The sequence below is a fragment of the Mytilus galloprovincialis genome, chromosome 10 (genome assembly GCF_965363235.1).
Source record: "Mytilus galloprovincialis chromosome 10, xbMytGall1.hap1.1, whole genome shotgun sequence".
NCBI classification, from domain to species: domain Eukaryota; kingdom Metazoa; phylum Mollusca; class Bivalvia; order Mytilida; family Mytilidae; genus Mytilus; species Mytilus galloprovincialis.
Genome location: NC_134847.1, coordinates 65,472,429 through 65,496,936, shown reverse-complemented (window position 1 = coordinate 65,496,936; position 24,508 = coordinate 65,472,429). Strand labels below are relative to the sequence as shown.

General features: G+C 30.5%; 1 pseudogene; it reads left to right on the top strand.

Moving 5' to 3' along the window:
* LOC143049553 (uncharacterized) overlaps positions 1–24,185 on the top strand; it is a 122,267-nt pseudogene extending 98,082 nt beyond the window's left edge.
* Positions 24,186–24,508: the final 323 nt, after the last annotated feature.

The window sequence follows — 24,508 nt, the reverse complement described above, 5'->3', positions numbered from 1 at the left end:
AAAATTAAATGGGTTTTTTTCCCTAATCTTTTCTTATCTGAGCTTATCTTAGCTTGTTGTTATATATTATGTTAATACAACGCATTGAATATAACAACCTAAACCCTGAATTTTTCCTATTTTTGTACTATTGTGTGTTAACAAATAAAAGTCCCTTTTTAGAAGGTCGATCTGCAGTTAATGAAATTATAAAAATATATGGATAGTTAAGAAAAGGTCTTATCAATATAATTTTATACAACAATAACCTATATCATATGCTGTGGATATACAAATAAGAATATATGGTATGATTGTCAACGAGACCTATTTCTACTAGAGATCATATAATTATCAGGTCTTTTTGTTAAGAAATATATTCAGAATAAATAGGATTTCTATGCGAAATGCAGTCACGTTTATCAATTACTTCTATGAATCATTAGGTTGAGAAATTTGGTTGTGGTGTATTGATAGGGATATTTTGCTTTTCCTAATTTCAAGTTGAGGTATCCTAAAAGAAAACGTTTAATACATTAGATGAAATTTTTATTATATTGAAAGATTTGACGAATGTAAATTTAGACAACATTGGCTTATTGATGTTAGATTCTCATACATCTTTGCAAATCAAGATAAACACATTAAAACTGAGGAAATCGCATAGAATCTTAAAAAAAAATAGATCGGTGCGTAAACAGGGTAAGCGTCTCCACCTGGGTACATATCACCCCGGGCGAATTACAATCAATCGTCAGTACAAACATTTGATAGTGAGTGCACCATCTGGTCTGGATGAGTACTAAGTATGAATAAGAATGGTTAAGATAAAGATATATCTTCTAAGGAAACGGTTGTAAAAAAAACTAAAAGAGGTGAAAACGCGTTTCATTTCAATCCTACCTACATCTCTTTAATGAATGATAAAAAAAAAATACATCATGAGACGGGTCATTTTGGAAAAAATAAGTCATCTTGGATTTCGTAGTTTCTCCGATCGAAAATTGGACAGAGCTGTTGACATAGCCGTATAGACTCATTTAATAGTGTTTCGTGAATGCTTACATGAAATGAAAATGAAAAAATGTTATGAAGCTCATTTCTTTTTTAAACACGTCGAACCTTGATAACATGGAATTAATTGACAAATTCTATACAGCAAATTTACAGTAAATTGAGCTTTTACGTCAATCAGAAAGCAAATTTTTAATATCAGCTATTTCAATAATTTAATTACATTTTCACTCCTACTGATTCTAAAAAAATAATGAAAGTCATCCCTTGCAGCAAAGACTGTTGCAAGAACTCGTTCTAATCAAATGAGAATTCTTCCTTAAAGATTGAAAAATAGAATAAAATATGATATAAATGTAAAAGCAATAATAACTCATTTTGTATTAAACGTGGTTATGTAATATTGGAATGAATATAATATACGTAGTATAAATACATTCTTATTTTAGTTACTTTGTGCCCTGACAATATACATAAATCAAATCAAATTATAAAGGAGTAAACTTCGAAAAACATTTATCAAGTTGGTCCGAGCTTCTATCTATGAAAAATTGTAATCAGTGCAACAGCTGATGCTCCAATCAATAAAATATCAATCAGTCAGTTTTGCAACATACAGAAAAAGCGCAAACAGAAAATAAATATTTATTTTTTTGGTGTGAGCCTAGGATCCGTGATGAAAAAAATACTTTGACCTATAATGGTTAACATTTATAAATTATGACTTGGATGGAGAGTTGTGTCATTGGCACTCATACCACATATTATTATATCTATATGAAAATGTGAAGAACGATAGGTTTGTAAAGACAATAACAATCAAAACCAAGGAGTAAACAAAGACTCACAAAACCAAAGGACATTTACATCAATAGTTATAAATGATAAATAAAAAACAACACGAACTCCACTAAAAATTGGGAGTGAAATCAGGTGTTCCGGAAGGGTAAGCATTTCGTGCACCATATATAACATGTCTATACAGATAATCTTTATAACATAGACATTTTCTGCTTTATCTGCATCATTTTATACACAGTCGAATTATTAAGTGGCAATGAAAGGAATATTATGGAGATAAACTGTTTCTATATAGTTTAATTTGAGCACGCGGTTCAATTATTAACATGCATTTAAAAAAAAAATGCGAAGTGTTATTTTAGCTTTAGATGAGCAAATTTACTCCACAACATTGTGTAAGTTAAAATAGATCACTGATAAACTATGATAAATTCAATTTGTTTTTCATACTTTGAATGAAAGATTTCGAACGTTGTACAATTCTAAATATAATTTTACAAAAACTTAAAGAAAATGTTTTCTTACTATCTGATAGATTATGTAGTTCAACTCGTAGTTTGACATAATCTATTCAGCCCATCTACTTCATTCTTAATTAATCTTCTTCTAATCACAGCTGCTGGGTCACAAAAGATAAATGAAACAACCAATAACGGCGATGGAAACAATTAATTTAAGATTTGCTTTTTTCGATTAATTAAGACTGCGTTAAACAGCTGGTCGGTTTTAATAGAATGATTAACTACCAAATAGGTCTTTGTAAATGAAAATACAAATGAGAAGAAAAGAATATTTGGTAATTTTATAGCAGACAAACATTTGCATTGTAATATATTAAAGATATGTAATGTTAAATTGTACATATTCAGAGGACATTTTTGTCGGAATTCATTATTTTAAACATGTTCAAGTTGGTTCATCGGAGACTCATTAATTATTGTTTGTATGCTATTATGGCAATTGGGAACATGATAAATATATAAATGAGTATGTATGTATATGAGCTACAATGTTGTCGGGAATATCAATCAGGTTCGATGTCTGTCTGACCTCCTTAGTTTCAAAAGTACGTCCAGGTTATTAACATGTAACTCATTCAGACGATGAACTTGTTCCCACATTCAGCTTATAGTTATTTCCTTTGTGAGTTAATACCACAAAACCAACAGAATTATCACAGCGACTAAACTAATGCACTATTCTTCTCAGTTTTATCAAGAGTAAACATCTCAATTGTATTTGACCATAAGACCATTTACATATGTCCATAGATTAAAAAGTAAAATAACAAAAATATCGAATTCGGAGAAAAATTCAAAACGTATATTTTTTTTATTTTAAAAACAAAATCAACAGCTCAAACACATTAAACGAATGGTTCGTCACATGCAGTTCATTTGAATGGGTGATACTATAAATGAAAGGATATGAGATCCATCTTTACCAAAATGTGGACTGATTAACTCTTTTTATCCTATTGCATTAGTTTTGCGATTTGAATGGCAAATTTACCAACTCTACCCACTTTTCTGAATACTGTCTTCATTGTATCTACAGCACCGATCATCTTAAGAATGTACTTCTATTAAAATATCTTTACAAACTATGTTTGTCCAAACTGAATCTTGCATCTCAATATGAATACGTGAATATATTGCCTTGAAACAAGATACCTATGAAAATCAATTCAATGACTATAAAGGGGATAATGAAATTAGAACTACACTATATAAGGGCACTTTGTTAAAGAAGATTAAAGAACACACGTGTGTGTGTGTGTCCTTTTTGTATTATCTGTTTTGTTTAAAACGTTTTATTTATTGAACCTTGGATTTCGACTTATGCAACTATAGATCAGAGACATCATATGTGTTATCAATTCTAACTGCATAAATTGATCAAGGTCTATTGCATAGCAAGCAACAGAATAGCCTTTCCTGTGTCATTATACTCCATTACTGTAAAACGTGAATTTAATAAAGTAAGATTTACCAGTTCCGTGTGTAGAAGCGTTAAGAATGTATTAACATCTTTTATAGGAAAATATCTCTCGGCAGTGATATATGCTGACATTTATGGTCATTCATTAGGTAAAACCTTTTGCTTCATATTACCATAATGGTGGCCTGGTCATAAATGTGTCTTCACCTCGGCATTCAGATCCTTGTTTTAATCACTAACTTGTAAATTTTCCATCACACTTATATTTTTATTCAATTTTGTCATTGCAGAAAAGTCCTAGGCTTTAAATAAAATAGTCTACATTATATAAGTCTAAATATAATTTGTAAAAGGTTGTAATGTGTGCTTTAGGAGAATCTAGAATCTTGAACTTCTATTTGATAAATAATGTAAGTACCAGAAATTGAGATTATATATCCATATATTTTACCAACCTAGTTCTGTTTTATATCAAAACATTATCAAAGTCAAATCATAAAGTAACTATTATTTTTATTCAACTTGTTGTGTTCCAATATATCCAACAAAATATAGTATTAATTATAAACTTATTCCTCAAATAGTATGCATCTTTTTCAATAGTTAAAGGTTAAACAAAACTGTTTTAAATACTAAAGATTAGTGTGATGACAGGTGGTTTTTTTTTTTTTTTTTTTTTTTTTATTTTTCATCGTCATTTCGCTCCTAACAACATTGGTGCTCAGAGCTATGATGTCCGAGAAAGATACCCGTTTTGTCGAGTGGTAAGTCTGGATACCAGACCAGTTATAATCTGAAGTAAATGACATAACATTACAACGTTACGTAAACATTTCAACATTTTACTAACAGGTAATTTGATCAAACAAAACATCGGGGTTTCATTTCAAACCTGAAAAAAATAGTTTATGCCATGTGTATGTGTCATATTCAAACAACGCCAAAACGACTAAGGTGTCAATGTGATTGGTTCCTTCTTGATTACTAGGATAATAAAATAATTATGTTTTTTTTAAATATTTTATCAGTTTCAAGCTTATGTACTGAAACAATTTTTTTAATTCTTTCTTTCTACTGATCTTTGGAAAAAGTAAGGTCATTACAGTACAATACATTTATCAACCCACTGTCCCAGTCCAAATACGATTCGTGGACCAGCTTATGTTCAATGAATAAATAGGTAAAATTATCTGTACTAGATATAATATACAGGGGAATAATGACAGAAATAAAGCATTTATTTATATCGAACGAGTTATTTATTCGTAATTGTGCTTTGCCATCTTGCAAATGACTACTTACTTAATATAGTTTCATCGATCGAAAAATATATAAGTTATGGATTTTCGTATTAATTTGAAGCACATGTGTGAAAGATAAATATGAAAATAGAACGTTATTCACAAAAATACCAATTTCCATTTCCGGGGAGATTACATTGATGATATTCTATGAACTTTGACGCATCTGATGACATTTTTGAATGGTTGACCTTCCTAAGTGACATTGCGACAATAGCCAACACTCCAGACACTAACCAAACAATACTGTCACATTTGATTTATTACAGCACAACTGGTTCACTGTCTATATGCGATTGTTAATATTAATTTGAAGTTATTGATGTTATGGAGAGATGATTGACAGAACTCAAATTGCGCTGTCAGTTTCAATATCATGTAGTTTGCCTCAATCGAGCTTTATCGTTCTATCGTATAACCAACTTGAGAAACTTGTTTGACAGTCTTTTAAGTGACTCAGCTGGGTGCAGACATATTCCCCGTCATAAGTCCAGCTGATAACTGTTTTATTCACGGATATGACATTTGTGTAATATAAATCTTAGAATGTAGTTTTCAGATTTGTTTCCTCGTTGTCTACACTATTTAAAAAAAACGAAACGATGTGCAGCACCTTTTACTTGTTTTATAATCATTTCTAATCAACGGAATGCTTATCTGAATTTTGTCAGAAAAGTGCCATTAGTTCTATTTGAAAAGAAAAATATTGAAAAATGGATTTCAAATAAACTTATCATAGATGCCAGGATTAAAATTTCATATTTACGCCAGACGCGCGTTTCGTCTACAATGAATCATCAGTGATGCTCGAATCCCAAAATGTTGAAAAGGCCAAATAAAGTATGAAGTTGAAGAGCGTTGAGGTCTAAAAAATCATAAAAGCTTTGCCAAATACAGCTAAGGTTATCTATTCCTGTGGTACAACTTTGTTTTATCCAAAAGTACATTGTCTCTCCTTTTGAACAACACTGAATGTAATTCAATATGTAATTTACTAAAAGTTTTGGTAGCTTGCATTTAATAGACTTCTTGGTATCAGTGATTGTTGTTGTTTTTTCCAGTCAATTACTGTGGTGTTATTTTTAGAATTTATATCATTTCTCTAATTTATGTTTTTAGGCATGATTAAATGCTTCTATTGTTTTCTTTGTTGGTTATCTGCATAAACTAACTATGTTCATTACACAATATCTTTTTTCCTTTATTTTTGTGAAATTTACTGTCAGCAATCTTTCACAAAGTACATACGCCGATATATATATAAAAAACTTATTATAGATACCAGAATAAAATTTAATAGTTACGCCAGACACTCGTTTCATCTACAAAAGACTCATCAGTGACGCTCGAATAAAAAAGAAATAAATTGACCAGCTAAAGAGCATTGTAACAGTGTAGGATAGCTCAATTTTATATAAAAATGCACTTTGAACTTTCTTTTAGTTAGTAGTTACGTAGATATAAGATGTTGTATGAGTGCCAATGAGAACACTCTCCATCCATGTTACATTGTGTAAAAAGTAAACAAATATAGGTCAAATTACGGCCTTCAATACGGAGCCTTTGCTAACACCGATCATCAAGCTATCAAAGGCCCAAAAATGAGTAGTGTAAAACAGTTCAAACAGGAAAACCAAGTTTTATAAAAAAATAAAAAAAACAAGATACGTGAAACAATTATGAACAACACCAACAAACGACAACCACTATACAACGAGTTCCTATATGTAGGTATAACAGAATTAACTGACTTCAAATGTCCGACCTGATTATAACTGTACTTGCTTATAATTTTCCCTTGTTTTTTTTTGTTTTTCTTATTGTTCCAGATAAAAAAGAGGATTCAGATATAACATAATCTTGTTTTACCTTGCACATGTTTCTCTGACTCTATGTCAGGAACTTCATCAATGACAATACCTTTTTTTGTATTTCAAAGGTTTTTGGGACATATGGAGAGATAAAATGCGTTGATGACTAATCCTCGATAGTCTCTGCTAGTTTTACTCACAAGTTGTTTATTAATCTGAGCTTGAAATAGTTAAAGAAACGTTGTCCCATATATCTTTGTTTTTATATCATTTGATTGCTGTTCCATTTACGTACATCTTACTTTTACTTTCAATAATTTAAATATCTTAACTTTTTTCATTACCAAACAAAGCCTAACCATAATTAAATGCATGTTTGTAGCATTGAAGAGAAATGGTCACTCATGGAATAGTGGCAATACGTAATAACAAGAAAGCAAAATAAAACAACTGGACATAAAATTATCATATAAAAAATATATTTACATTGCAAGATCAGACTGAGCATTGTTTTTAAAATATAACATTTTAGTTGTGAATAGGCGGATTTACCATTTGTAACAATATAATTTATCAATTTATCTTAAAAATCAATTTATGCGATGTCTTCTGTAAAGATACATGAATGACAGTGATAAATTACAATAGGTTAAGCACCATTCAAAATTGTTTTATTTTTCCTTTAAAGAAATATAAGAGATGAGGCTTTTCAAATTGAAGCCGCTGAGACGATATTATAAAATAGCAATTTTCATACAAACATTAAATATGTTTGCGTGTAACCGACAATTAAAATCTGGTTTTAGGTCTAAATTGTGTTTTGACAATTCAAATACATGCCTCTACGTAAGTTGATATATCTGATTAAAATGTGAAACAGGCTGTTTCAGTTATATTATTAATGAAAATCCGATAGCAAAGAAACATGCATATTTAGTCTATATCCTTTATCCAATTACTTTAAGTGCTGCTTTTAATCTGATATCAAATTGAAACAAATATCGCGATAAATGGGCTTGTTATTATGTTATTTAGACACATGGTGTTAATTTAGATTAGTTCTTACATGCATTATTAATGATTGTAAACGGGTGTAGTGTATTTTAAACAAAAAGTTCGAAACATCTATGAAATATGTCACAATTTATTTGGTATGTCTCTTTTACATATGTTTTTCTCGACATTAAGCAAATTATTTATTAGGTCTTTCCATATTTCCGTGGAAAGACCTATTTATTTTGTTCTGATTATTATTATTATTATTTTTTTTTTCCTTCCGCCTTATTATTTTCTTGCGTAATTTTGTTGTTTCAAAAGATGTCGCTTAGATATTTGTAATATGATATCGTATAGTTTATATGCTTTTAAACTGACAACCCCGCAACTAAATACTTATAAGAGTAATCTCCCCAAACACTGTTTTTCTTGTGGCCACTACTCCTTCGCAACCGTAAAAGATTACGACAAATTTATTTTACCAAATTGCTCGTTACATCTTCAGGATTCGGAGTTTAGTTTTGACCGAAGCTATCCGGAGACTGCATATGAGAGTTATTCCCCCTTATGTATTTGATATAAGTGATTTGAATTTCTAACTGGTAAACCATCTGTGATAGAGACCTAGGGTCATTTGATTTGAGATCCTTTGTCAAAAAAAAATTAAAATTAGGTCAAGGTCAAAGGTCAAGGTTATATTCTAAATTTTTATTTTGGCTTATTTTTACTAATTTTCAAAACCTTATAACATATCAACATCTTATTTTCACTAAATTGTTAGTTGCAACATGCCATTACTTATAAATTTTGGTTGAAAAGGTGCGTAAACAAAAAATAGGAGTTTTCACCCATCTTATATTAAGAATTATGCGTAAAGTGATATAACTCATTAACCATACAAAATAAAGACCTAGGGTGTTTTGATTTGAGATCCTTTGTTCGTGACCTTGAAATTGAGGTCAAGGTCATTGGTAATTTGCACGTTCTAGATTTTGACCTTTGCTTTAAATTCAGATTTATACATTATAAAGCCATAGGAACTGACATTTTAGATTGCTATTTTTAATATATTGATAATAAAATAGATCTTTACTTGTGGAAAGACCTTCAATTGTTCTTTGAACAATTGGTTTTTAATTCTTTTTTGTATTGTTTGTGTATCTAATCGTTTTGTGCCTCATGTACACATAAAAAGGATTAATTCCCCTTTGAAAAGACAAATACTGATTACACATTCTTATGAAAACATCAGGAGAACAGGATTTTATTCCTGTATCGTATGGACTGCAGAGTTAACCACCCTTCTTTGTTTATTTTCAAACATAAAATACTCGGAAATTCCCTTAAAATTGTATTACCTTATATTGCATTTCTATTTAAAAAAAATTAACAATCTTAACTCAAATTATGAATTTGTGTACGTATTAGTTTGTGTTCTACAATCTGTATCTCGATACTGAATTGGTTTTTAATTCTTTTTTGTATTGTTTGTGTATCTAATCGTTTTGTGCCTCATGTACACATAAAAAGGATTAATTCCCCTTTGAAAAGACAAATACTGATTACACATTCTTGTGAAAACATCAGGAGAACAGGATTTTATTCCTGTATCGTATGGACTACAGAGTTAACCACCCTTCTTTGTTTATTTTCAAACATAAAATACTCGGAAATTCCCTTAAAATTGTATTACCTTATATTGCATTTCTATTTAAAAAAAATTAACAATCTTAACTCAAATTATGAATTTGTGTACGTATTAGTTTGTGTTCTACAATCTGTATCTCGATACTGAAAAAAAAATGATTTGAAGGTCAATCGGATTGTGTATTGAATCATAAAGTACATTCTTTTAAATTCTTCCGACAACTTTTATTAACTTTTTGATTTGACAGGATCATTTAGAACATATCCGTCGTGATACAGAATTTATTTTATAGATTTTCTATAGAGTACAATAAAACTTCCTGGTTTTTCTACAAAAAGTATTTTATGACACAAAGAAAAGGTTGATGTTCTATTTCATAGAAGGAAGACGATAGGTATAATGATCAATTAGAAGTTTAATAAAGTGATCTACTAAATCTTTTGAAAGGCCAGATTTCCTCAATTTTTGCCTAAAATCGTAATTTGGAAGTACATAATAAATTGTAAGAACGTAGTTGCCAATGTTTACGTCATGTACCATACATTTCATAGTGCTTTTAGTCTAAACTTGCATGTTTATGGAATAAACCTCTTTTACAAAACTAAGATGGATATATTTAGAAATTCACTTTATCATTATCTTATTCGGAATTTTTCGGCATATTTTACTTAAATTTATGGACCGATGAATGGTTTTATTTCAATAGATTTTGGTGACAAAAAACTTGAAGTAAGCTACTACATTTTCCTTTGAAAGTGCCCCAAGTGAATTCCGGTCTTGCTTTCTTTGCTTTATTGTTCCAGAACTCGTAAGAGGAAATTCTGTTAATTCAGCTAGTCTTGTATTAAAATGCGTAATTCTCCAAGTGAATTAAATTTCTCTTACACGAAGGTTTTATTTTTCAAATTTAGCGCTAACACTATGTTACGGCCGGAAATTACCTTTAAATTGTAGCCAACAAAAGACACAAATCAATAATAAAATTCAACAATATTTATTATACAAAAGTTTACAAGAAGTATTACACAAATATTACTGTCAACTTAACTGTCAAAATATGAGTCAAATCTTTTATCTTTATCTGTATCCGGATATCTTTCGGAATCCAATCTGAATATTACGTTCACTACTACGGTCACAATCCAGTATGATGTTGATTGTAGAATAAAAGTGTTAACCCAAATGCTATGAATATTAATGTCTATCGATGTCTAAGTCTAAGTGTGTGAGTTTAACTTTAATGTCTGTATATATATATAGTTGTCACGGAAAATTCTAGAACACTCTAGAATGGAACGTCCTAGAAAGTTTTAACGGAAGTTTCTAGTAAAATGTAGAAGTTTATATAAGACATCTTTTATTAGGATCATTCTGGAATCATTATGTAATTCAAATGGAAAGTTCCAATCATTCTGTGATTGTTCCAGTGATTTCTAAACTGCACAGTTCTAAGATTATTCTGTAAACAACTATCAGGCCACACAACACAAATCAGGTCAACATAAATAAATACAATAATTACAATATCATAACAGTATTGAGTTATATTAAAACATCATTACGTAATGTCAAAACCATAGTAAGTAAAGACAAATTATCATTAAGTAATAATAAAACAACATAAAGTAATATCAGAATTCCACATAAGACAGCTGTGGCGTTCCATACGAAATACTGAGATTTCATTATCCCAGGCATAGATTACCTTAGCCGTACCGCGTCTTAGACACAACTTTTTTTTTAATTTTGGGTCTTGAATAATTTTCAACTTTGGCTTTTAAGGTGGTATGGGTGTCTTTCGCCATATTGGATTGTAAAAAACAGAGAACCTAAGGTCCAGTCTATCAAGAAAGCAAAATTTGATGCAGGAATGCAGATATTTAATGTGAATTTTCATTTAAAAAAAAATTCATTTAAAAGAACCAATTTATAGGAATATAACTATTAATATTTTCACAAGTGAAAATTATTTATAGTTGTTTCTAAATTGGCATTTTTAGGGGAGGTAACTCTAATACAGTCCAATTTCTGAAGGAATCTACATGGAATTTTTCTATTTTGTATTTTAGCTGAAAAAAACGTACGGTGACCCCATCTTTTCTTTTGATATTCTCAAAGCATTGTCTGAAAGCTATTTTTTCTTAATTTATTTTAATATTCTTTTATTTTGTTTAGTTTCTAATCACCAAATGGTGTTTTTTTTTCTGTATAAACCATACAAAATGTAACATTGTGTCACAACCTGTAGCTTGATAAAATTCGCGGTGACCTGTCATTTTTATTATACTTTTCAACATATATCAATAGATACTACGTTTTGGCAAAGTATGAACAAATTCTATCATTTTTATTTTAGACTCCAATACCACCTTAAACTACTTTATCTGAGCGTCACTGATAAGTCGTAAGTATGGCGTATCAAACTATAAGCCTAGTACCTTTGAAAGATAAGCACTTACATTTCTTTCTTATTCTAGACACGGTATTTATTAAATTATTAATTATTTCTGTAACTTTTCTATTTTCACTGTATCCAAACAGGTTGTCTGATTTCCACATCAGAAAGACAAAAACCCACCTTAAAAAGGAGTTATTTTTACATTTTTTCCTGCAAACAGAAGCTAGAGAAAAGAATTGTATAACTTTTTCTAGTTTCATTCTTGTTAATTTATTTTCAAATTAAAATACTCGAAAATTCTTTTAAAATTGTATAACCTTATATCGCATTTCAATTAAAAAAAAGAACAATCATTATAAAAATTAAGACATTGGTAAAAGTATTAGTTTCTGTACTATAATTTGTATATCGATACTAAAAATAAATATTTGAAGGTCAACTAAATTGTGTATTTAATCATAAAGTACATTTCTTTAAATTCTACTAACAAAATTAATTACCTTAACAAATTAATGACCTTTATGATTTGACAGGATCATTTAGAACATATCCGTCGTGATGTAGAGTTTATTTGATATATTTGTTATATATCTCTATTCTCGTCGCCATCATCATCTGTACCTAATTATTTGGTGATGAGAATAATAGATATATAATACAAAAAAATTATTGGAAGGTCAATCGGATTATATGTTGAATCATGAAATACAATCTTTTAAAATTCTTCCGACAAATTTTATTTACTTGAATATTTGAAAAGATCATTTAGACCATATCCGTTGCAATACTGAATGTATTTTATTTCAAAAAGTACAATAAAACTTCCTGGTTTTCTACCAAAACTAATTTATTGCACGAAGAAAAGGTTGATGTTCTATTCCAAAGAAGGAAGCTTAAGACGATACATATAATGATCAAAAAGATGTTAAATTAAGTGATCTACTAAATGGATCAAAAACGTACTTCTTTTTAAGTACATCTCTGCATAAGAATTTATTCTTTACTTCAGAAGCAGCACATTTTGGATATATGGTGAAATACGATGATTTTGTGATTTTTTTTAACGTAAAAGCTGCAGGGATTCCTTGGCCGCAAACCAGGATCTAATATGTGCTGTAATAAAAATTTGCCAATGATGATATTGAATACCTTTACACACTTTCTGGATCCCGGGTTGCGGCTAAGGTAAATTATTAAAACTGTAAAGAATTATTGAAAATTTGATTAAAACTGACGTTACAACACAAATAGTGCATACTTATTATTAAATACTTCTTCATTTTTAACGTCATATACCTAAAAGAAGGCCAATTTTAGTCGTTTGAAAACAAAACTTTATGACAAAAGAGATGAACTTTCCATTTCTATGTAGCAACATTCCAGCATCACCTGCATACGGGGTATATATATCCCAATTGATAAGATATTCCCCTACTTGTATTTCCTATCATGATTTTCTTGATAGAGGGTTGCTATTCACTAGGAAGCTATTAAACCAAGAGTTCCAAATGGCGAAGTTGAAATCATTCCTTCGTAAATTTTACGGATGCCATCACGAGTTGGTTGACCGTTATGGAATAACCGTTTCACAGATAATATCGGACATGCTTCTTACGTCATAACTACAATCCTCTTCCCTTTCATGAATGTGACCTACCGAATTAGACTATATACCGGATTGTTATAACATGAGTAACTACAGGGGTGCCACATGTGGAGCAGAATCTGCTTACCTTTCCGGAGCACCTGAGATCACTCCCAGTTTTTGGTGGGGTTCGTGTTGCTTATTCTTTAGTTTTCTATGATGTGTCATGTGTACTATTGTTTGTCTGTTTGTATTTTTTCATTTTTAGCCATGTCGTTGTTAGTTTATTTTCGATTCATGAATTTGACTGTCCCTCTGGTATCTTTCGCATTTCTTTTAGACCTTCGTGAACCTTCTACTTTCATAGTGCTTTTAGTTTCGTTCTTTCATAGAACACCTCATTCGAATATCATTGACTAATGCCCTAATTCTACCTTTGACTCACTGTTTATATTCGCTGCCTATAAAACACGAATCATATCCGTATATTAATTATTTCTCTGTCTAATTTGGAAAGTCCTCTCAGTTAGTTTCTCCCTTGATGCATTTGCATTTGATTATAGTTGAAGTATAAATTGACTAAATGTTATTAGATAGAAATTAAGAAAAGTTGTAAATAATATAAATAATTTTCAATTCATGCAATTATACATTACAACGTCAATAAATCATCGCGTAATAATTTGTTATTAATTTTAGCTAAATTAACCATCAGTTTGAAGACAAATGCAAAACCATATATATATGTAATTCGGTAGTAAAAAAAAATATAAGAATTCAGGAATTAGGAAATGGTAATCAACGAGCGACCTTTCATCTTTTACTTTTTAATTGGGCAACAGATTGTAATTGTTTAAGCACTAACAGGGCATTGCCTTGTTTTCAATGTTAGATAATAAAAAATATTGCAAAACACTTATATGACAATAAACAGATGTTATTTTATAACTAGACATCCAATAATGTCAAATCTATTCTTTGGCCAGACGAGGATAATATGATGTAAGTTTGTACAAATAAGCGGGGAATAAAAGTATTCAATTTGGATATATTTGATATTTACTAATTGGTAGTACTTTGCACACTATGATATTTTCAGTTAAAGTATGTTCTTTTTCACGGGTTCAACTAAACATAAAGCATTTCTTTTCTATACAAGGCTTACTGAAACAAAACACAAATATTCTATGAGATGTAGTTTTCTAGCATCAAGTCGTTTAATGATACATTCGGAACATAATTCAACAACATGTGATCAGAATGACAGGTGTTACGCAAACACCAGTCCTTATCACATTCTCTTCACTAGAAGTATGATCAACAGCATGCACATTCTAAAAATATTAATACAAAAATGAAAAAAAGATTCACAACTATATGTAAATGAATAAATAAGAAAATTGAATAAATACTTTAACTTTGACTATTTTATTTATTGTGTCTGTTTAGTTAACGCATCAATGTAAATATAACGGAATTTGATGAGACTGTCATCAAAGTGAGAGGGTTAGCGCTATAAAACCTGGTTTAATCCACCATTTTCTACATTTGAAAATGCCTGTACCAAGCCATGTATATGACAGTTCTTGTCCATTCATTTTGATGCGTTTTGTTATTTGATTTTGCCATGTGATTAAGGACTTTCCGAATTGATTTTCCTCTAAGTTCAGTATTTTTGTGATTTTACTTTTTAGTGTACATTTGCGTCTATTGAATTGTACAATCCTATAAGAATAATCTCATACGTGTGAAAGACTGTACCTATAGAACAAACAAAAACAATTGAACAAAAATGATTTAAAAAGTCAAACAGACCTTCAGCAATAGAAATAAACGTATAGACTGATTGAATGCAAACCGTTAAATGATTTAAATTCCCGCTTAGCATGCACGGGTGAATTCATCCGTGTGAATCCACCCGTGCAAATTTCTACGCCTAACGGTATTCGGTAATATTTATAACGAAAAGATATTTATTGAATAAATCGCCATATGAGTTTGCAGTTAGAAAAACAAGTGAATCCGATCGAATTAGTATTAAGATAAAATACTCGCAACAGAATTGGGAAATACGAAAAATAAAGAAACCGATATTTTTCTGCTCAGCATATAAAGCTGTATGATAACTTTTAGTTATACCAGACGGGTACAGCTTGAATTGTATTTTTACTGTTGGAACTACTATCGTTATTAATACGCTAACTTGTAAAGTTTTGAAGTATTGAAAAAAAAGTAATTATGTTTATTATTCTAAATGATGTGTCTCCTCAAATCATGATATTTACAGATAGATAGTACTCAATTATATCAAAGATTAAAGAAATTGTGCTATATGAGCTGTATATGTACTCGACGCTATTGTAATGCGATTCCATATTAATAGCTTTACCGTTACTATGAGCCTTTTTCGATATTGTTTATTATTATTTTTCTTTACTCTTGTTTCAATGCTATCTAGTATACCTTGTATAATGTATATAATTGCCTTTCCTGTACTGTATTAGTTTTTAGTGTATGTCGTTGTATGATTTATGGTGTTTATGTCTTTTTGGGGGAATGCCTGTCCCAAGTCATTAACCTTTGTCAGCTCTTGTGATTGGTTATATCTTACTGTGTTTATATCTTTTTTTGAAAGAATGCCTGTCCCAATTCATTGATCTTTGTCAGCTCTTGTGATTGGTTATATCTTACTGTGTTTATGGCTTTTAAGTGGAATGACTGTCCCAGGTCATAAACCTATGTAAGAATTTTTTATTGGTTATATCTTACTGTGTTATGTCTTTTTGGGGGAATGCCTGTTCCAGGTCATAAACCTTTGTCAGAATTTTTGATTGGTTATATCTCACTTTGTTTATTTCTTTTTGGGGCAAGACCTGTCACAAGTGAGCACCATTGTGAGCACTTATGATTGGTTATCTCTTACTGTGTGCATGTCTGTTTGGGGAAAATCGGTATTGAAAGCAGATCTTCGATAGTCTTTTTTATTAAAGATTGATTTATTAATGCTTTCTGAACGTCCAGTTGTTTTAGCTTGATATATAGTACAATTATCTTTGATATATAGTACAACTATCTTTCAATTGTCGGAGTTTGTTTGTTGATTTTTAGATGTCTTTATGTTGAGAAATCTATGTCGATTTTTAGGTTTTGTTTTGGGTGCATTTGAGTTGCTGGCATTGTTATTTTTTATCCTATAAAATTAGACCTTTTGTGTAAGTGAACTCTTTACTGAAATCAACAACATTTGGAGATAGATGTTATTAAAATTAATTAAATATTCATTGAATGTGCCTTACATGTTTCAAAAACTTCTGACCTTTGAATTACATGTATAGTGTTTTCGTACAACAACTTTTTTGTAACATCCTCATATTCCCATTGTATTGTACCAAGAAGGGTATGGTAACGTTCAATTGTCAAATGGTACGACCTAACTGGTTAAGGTTGCTGGGTTGTCTACCCAGATCTTGGATTATGAAGTAGCAGAAAAAATGGTCTAAATCTTTTTATGAAATGAGCAAATTTTGAGAGTAGTAAGACTTTAAATGTTAATATAGAAATTTATATGTTTAATCATATTAACGACTGTATATTCTATAACAACACAATATTTTTGTGTAATTACGTTTTTAAAACTTTCAAAAAAAAGGTGAGATATCTCAAATAGTAGAGATTTTATAATAGAAAGAGTTGTAAAATTACTTTTTTAACTATGTAGTAAGAAATAAAGTCCGATGACCCTACTTTTTATTATTCTCATCTGAAAGCATGTTATAGAACCTAACTTCTTACATTTTTATTAAAACTATATGATGTAGTTTTCTTTTTATCACACAAAATGGGTTTTCAATGCATAATCTATACCGTCAGTATACGAAATCAATTAAATATTTAAAACGTCACATACTCTAGTACATAATAAGTGACACTTATATTACAAATCTACATATCTGTTAACAGTTGACGGTTGTTGGCCTAAAAATTGTAGCTATAATCTGAAATAATTGCAAAATTCCAATTTCTGTTTTTAGTATGTAGGGATTGCAACGAGTACTCGGGTACTCGCTCGGAAGGTCGAGAACTCGAGTACAATTTCAGTGCTCATATACTCGTTTATCTTTTTATAAATCTGATATCTCTCCTTACATTTCGCCTCTCTCTGGTTCCTTTTCTGAAATATCCTTAGTAATACTAATAATAATAACAATATATATATATATCAGTCTAAAGATTTGCACAACGGTACTGATATAAGATGTTATAATACGAAAATGTTGTTATTAAATCGTGCTTAATTGTAAGCACGATTTAATAACAACATTTTCGTATTATAACATCTTATATCAGTACCGTTGTGCAAATCTTTAGACTGATATAAAATTTTTTCCTTATCTGCATAGTATCGCCTATTCTAGACGATCCGGTACATAGTAAATTTGCTGGTTGGTCGTTTTTATAGACTTTTATATATATATATATATATATATATATATATTTTTAGCGTAAAATCATTTCGGGACTTCTATGTGTTATAACGTTGTATCAGGTTTATCTATAAATGTAAAACGTGATATAGTAGTTCCAGCATAGTCCGTTCCTTCCCAGAGGATTGTTTCATGTACAGGACAGCTAAATAACAGACTTCCATCTGTATTGGTGGGTTAGATTCTTATTCTGAACAAGAACCAAAGAAAGGTGCACTCTGTTGAAACCTTTCGCAACTGAGTAGAGACATTTGTTACGGTGGTTGTACACGGATTAACACTTTCATGAATTTTAATAACTCGCAAACCGTAAACTTACTTTGTTAATCAAGACTTCTTTGTAAACGTGATTGGTATGAGATCTACACTTAATGTTAGTGTTAATTTGAAACTTTATTATTGTTTAAGCAATTTGAAGTATCATACTTTGTTGACAAATAATGAGACAAGTCGAAACATTAAACAAATACTAACAACTGTCATATTCCTAACTTGATACAGGAACAGATTATACAGAAATCTATCAAGTCGGACGTTATGAATTTGGCATATTTGTGATTTTGGTTCTTGATAACACAAACAATAATTCCTATTATGATAGGTTATGCTGTTAGAAATGTTGGTTCGTTAATTATTGATATATTGAAACAAAAGAACCTAACAATACTCTAAACCAAGGATCAAGTTATATTTTGTAGTAATACAGTTTTGATCTGCAACAATACGTATGTCTTTCGTTTAGACGTCAAACGATGTCATCATAATATAATTAGATTTATGAAAGGTAATAAACCAAATACCAAACTTTTCACCAGAAGTTGAAGAATTATCCGAGTACTCGCGAGTATCATGACCGAGTACCCCAGTTTTCAGCTCTTTTGACATCCCTACTTATTATTCTTTTTTCAATCGTGTGAGTACAATAAGCTTATTCAATAACTGTCGGTTTCGTAAAAACATTAGTCAAAACTTAAACATAAAATCAAGAAACACCAAACAAATGTGAAAAAAAAGTTGAGATTGCATTTAAATCTTAATCTTCCAATAACTTTATTACAAAATCTCCAGGAAGCTGTAACTTATTCTCCTTTAAGCGGCTTAAATCATAAACGATTAAAAACACTGTTTTAATTTGAAAGATATCTATGTTTATCTTCATAGAAAAACATAAAATATTTGCAATGAGCTGCACAAACTATGAACTGTATCTTCTTTTGTTTATGAAAAATGAAATACGAAAATATTATTATAATTCAAAACGTTAGGGCTGAAATGTATCATTGTAAACAGTGGTTTGTCACTTTTTCCCTTTCTTCAATTTTCGTCGTTGTACATTTTCGGTTTTACTGTTAAGGTGGCTCGTGGGTACAAAAATTTCAGCAAAAAATTGAACCTTTACTTTTTCATTACAAATTGTATTTATTACACTATTAGTTATTACTTTATGATATGGTTAAAAATTCAACCCCAAAAATCGATTCGGTTTGGCCCCAGATGATTTTAAAATGTTGATATCATTAAAAAAAAGCTCCAAATTATCTCCCTTTGGTGCAAAAATGCAATTTTTTGGCATTAAATTAGAAATATCTTTTTTAACTCATCGGTGAACTATATTTTTTATTATTGTTTTCATATACATAAACTAAATATTTGTAAAATTTAAGCGATTTCTGTAATTAGGTTATTTTTCTATTTCGACATTACCTCTATTTCTCCTATTAGTTCAATAGAAAAAAAGGACATTAACAAAAATGTATGCTTCTTCCGGAGGCAGATTGTGAGCTTAAATGAACGGTGACCCCATTTTTTTATTTCATTTTTCTTTTAAGTATATGATAAAGTTCATTTATAAAAAGATATAGCGAAATCCTATATTAGAAAAAAAAATTGATTTATACCCAGGAGCCTCCTTAACCAATTTTTGATTGTATACCTTGGACGTGGATCGGTACTTATACATCCTGCCATGTTGTTATTTCGTTCAGATCAATTTTGAGTTTTTTGTCTTTCATTTTTGCCTATGTACTGTGTCTACATGCCATTTTGTTATTCTATGTTAAAACAGTTATTACGGAATTTGATGAGACTCTCGTACAAGCGAGGGGTTTAATGCTATAAAACCACCATTTTCTTCATAGGAAATGTCTATACCAAGTCAGGTATATGACAGTTGTTATCCCTTCGTTTGATGTGTTTGAGCTCTTGATTTTGCCACTTGATTGGGATTGATATCTAGAGATTGGCTGTGAGGGTCGGTTGGAAATAAAACTTTACGACAAAAGAGATGATTTCAATAGTGAAGCATTGGGAAGCTGAAATAACCACTTATTTTGCGAACACCATCTCGGATTGATTTACCGTTATGGAATATCTTTAATATAGATGATATCGGATATGTTCCTTGTGTCGTGACTACAAACCCGTTCCTTTTTCGCGAGTGTGACCTCCTGAATTGAGACTTTTTACATTTATTTTTGACATTTTTATTGTGTCTGTTTATTTTGTTCACGCATCATTACCAATAGTATTAAAAAAGAGGGACGAAAGATACCAAAGGGACAGTCAAGCTCATAAATCAAAAACAAAATGACAACCCCATGGCTATAAATGAAAAAGACAAACAGACAATCAATAGTACACATGACACAACATATAAAACTATAGAATAAACAACACGAACCCAACCAAAAAACTAGGGGTGATATCAGGTGCTCCGGAAGGGTAAATTTGATGCGAAGTGAGAGGTTTAGCGCTATAAAACCAGGTTCAATCCACCATTTTCTACATTTGAAAATGCCTGTTCCAACTCATGAATATGACAGATGTTGTCCATTCGTTTGATGTCTTTTGTCATTTAATTTTGCCATTGGATTAGGGACTTGCCGATTGAATTTTCCTCGGAGTTCAGTACTTTTGCGATTGTTACTTTTTACAGTGATCAAGATTATATTACGATGTTAATTGTTTTAAACGTTATTACCTATTCTGTCTGTCTGTTTTGCTCACACTATATGTCAATATTATGACATTATATATGACTGTCACTTAAGTTAGAGGTTTAGCTAGCGATGTTACCATGTTCAATCACCATTTTCTACATGACGAAATGCCAGTTCAAAGTCAGGAATATGGTAGCTGTTTCCCATTGTTATATGGGTTTCAGCCATCGATTTTGCCATTTTACAAAGAACTTTCCGTTTTGATATTTGGTATGTTTGTTTTTAAATTGATATTTCGAGTGTTTGTTCATGATAACTGTTTAAAAATACTAAGATACATATTAACTGCCCGGAAAGCTATTCAATCCCAGTGCTTAAAGGGGGCTCGCGGGTCTAAATCATTTTTTTTTTTATTTATTTAATATAAGATTTCGCTATTTTTTTCTACAAATGAACTTTATCTTATACCTAATATAAAAATTAAATTAAAAAGTGGTTTCACCGATCATATACGCTCACAATCTGCCTTCGAAAGAAGCATACATTTTTGTATAGGTAGTTTTTTCTGTTAACTAATAGGAGAAAAAAAAGTTAATATCGAAATAAAAAAAGAATTTAATTACAGAAATCGCTAAAATTTTACAATTATTTAGTTTATGTATAGCGTATTTGAAAACAATAATATAAAATATAGGTCATCGATGAGTAAAAAAAGATATTTCAATTTTAATGCCAAAAATAGCATTTTTGCACCAAAGGGAGATAATTTGGAGCTTTTCTATGATATAAACATTTTAAAAGTCATCCGAGGCCAAACCGAATCGTTTTTTTTTTTTTTGGGTTAATTTTTGTATCATATGATAAATAACCAATAGTGTAATAAATAAAACTTGTTATAAAAAAAAAAAATGTTAATTTTTTTGCTGAAATTTTGTACCCGCGAGCCTCCTTAAGGTCTTTCGGTCGTTTGTGTAAACAGTGGTATCAATCGTTTGTGTGAACAGTGGTATCAACATTCCAGCAGCGCCTGCATACGGAATATATATATCCCAATTGATGCGTTATTCCCGGGCTTGTATTTCCTACATTTTGTATCATGATTTCCTTGGTAGAGCGTTGCTGCTCTCAAGGAAGCTATTAATCCAAGAGTTGCAAATAGTGAAGTTAATAAAATCATCCCTTCGTGAAATTTAAGGACGTCATCACAAGCTGGTTGATAGTTATGGAATAACGATTTTAAAGATGTTATCGAATATTTTCTGTGCGCCTCTCCTTGCCGACCTCTTTTTGTTTTCAGACACTTGTCAATAACAAGAAGATAAGCCAGATTATTTAATTTCACTTTCACATATATTGATGATGTTCTTTCCATAAACAATCTGAACTTTTCTGATTGGGTTCCATCAATATATCCCCCAGAACTAGAAATTAAAGAAACAAGCAGACACGGCTTCCTACGCCTCATTTTTAGACAAATCTCGAATTTGACATACACAGTCATCTCAGTACCACAATCTATGACAAACGAGACCATTTTAATTTCGAAATTATAAATTTCCCCACCTTAGTAGCAATATACCAACTTCACCTGTATATGGGATATACATTTTCCAACTTATTCGATAATCAATAGCTTGCAGCTTTTACTTAAGACTTTGTAAAACTTCACCATTGTCTGAGCAGAAAGTTGATGAACCAGGAATATGTCAAAGAACGTCTCGTCCTTTTTCTAAAAAAAAAGTTTATCGGAAGGTACCAAGACCTTGTTGATAAATATTCCGTATCAACTTCACAAATAATACATGATGGTCTTGATGTTTAGATTCTGCGTACTGACGTTGTTTATCATCTTAACAACGTATTATATTGTTCTTTCATTTTTCTTTGTACTATTTTTAATATTACTTTTACTGTTTGGATTGTTTTCTGTGATATCCATTTGACGTGGCTCGGTACTTAAACATCCCGCCAATGTGTTTGTATTATCTTTCTTTTTTGCTTGTGTGTTTTGTATATGCGTCTTTTAGTGTTTCTTTGGTTCTCATAACGTGACTCTGTACTTTGATAAAAATCCCATCATTATGGTTCTATTGTATGCCATTCTATTATAGCTTAGAAAATACTTTCAACGACAAACGACAAAATTTGTTTTAATCGCGTAGTGGTATAAACCATTTGTGGATTCTTAGAAATTCTTAAGAATTTCTGGACAATTTTAAATCTCGGTCTATTTCTGAAATTAATTTTAACATATTTCGATTTTTTAACCCTGTATGACAACATTCCCGATGTTAAATTAGAAAATTGTTTTGTATGAACATTGAACCACAAAATTTCTTCATATTTCTGGCGTCAGACACTCGAATCAATGAATGTGTTTTTTTTTTTAATTTGTTAAGATGCTTTTGTGCTTTTTAGTAAAATTGTTTTAAGATTGTTACACAGTAACTACTGGTTTACCCATATCTTGACTATTTTATTTATTATGTCTGTTTTATTCACGCATCATTATAAATACAAGTGAGAGGTTGAGAGCGATAAAACCAAATGAAGTTGAAAGTACCCAAAAAAGTAAGCTCTTTGAAAATTGAATTGAATAAAATGAAAGTAAAATCTGATGATGTAAAAGATGAAATTGAATCGTTGAAAATTGTTTTGAAAGAAAAGGACCATCAAGTTGAAAATTTATTATTAGAGATAAGCATTTTGAAAGAAGCGGCAAATTTCACTCTTGTCACTAGATGCAAGCTTCACTGATTGTGTCCGACTGTGCGGGATGGAGTTATCAGGATTGGAAGTTGCTGTTGAAAAGATATCCCCTGTTATTCAAACAGTGTGCAAACATTTATTTGACATTGGTTAAGATAAATCTCAGTTGCGTCGTTCAACAACAGTACAGTCAATTGTTGACGAAGGGCACTATATTGCCAAAACATTTATATCTGAAAACCTAGACCAATCTGAAAACTGGGGTCTTAATCGTGACGGTACAACACGACGTAAGATAAAAATTGTTGATACAACAATAACATTAGATTCTTGTAATTTAATGAGTTTAGGGCTCAACAGAATTGTACATGAAACTGCAGCAACTATATTCAAGGTCATTTGTCTGAGTTATCTGGTTTAAATGTCGCAAAGAAATATATTCCCCCTCAACACGTAAGAGAAAATGCTGCTGATTATGTTGCTCGTTTAATGGAAAAACTTGCTTATACAATGAGTGATAGAGCTAGCAATGAAAAACTTGCAAACACATTGTTGAATGAATGGCGAGACGAAATATAGCTGAACTTAATGGTGACAAGCAAACTGTTGATACATGTATTGTTAGGGTTACATAGTTATGTTAAACCTGAACTTAAACAATTGGAAACAAAACTAGTTGAAGTTCACGGTCCTATTGGAAGAGATTCACTACCTGTTTTCAAAATTTGGAGCAAGAAATAATTGGTTATTGAACGTGTATTGAGAACAACAGCTGATGTTTTTGGACCTGTAGCTGACCATCATGATGCACGCGATCGATGGGAATCACACTGCACAAGTTAAGGCATAAAATCTATAATTGGAAACTACAAAGATAATCGCTTTAATGCACTCTTTGAAAC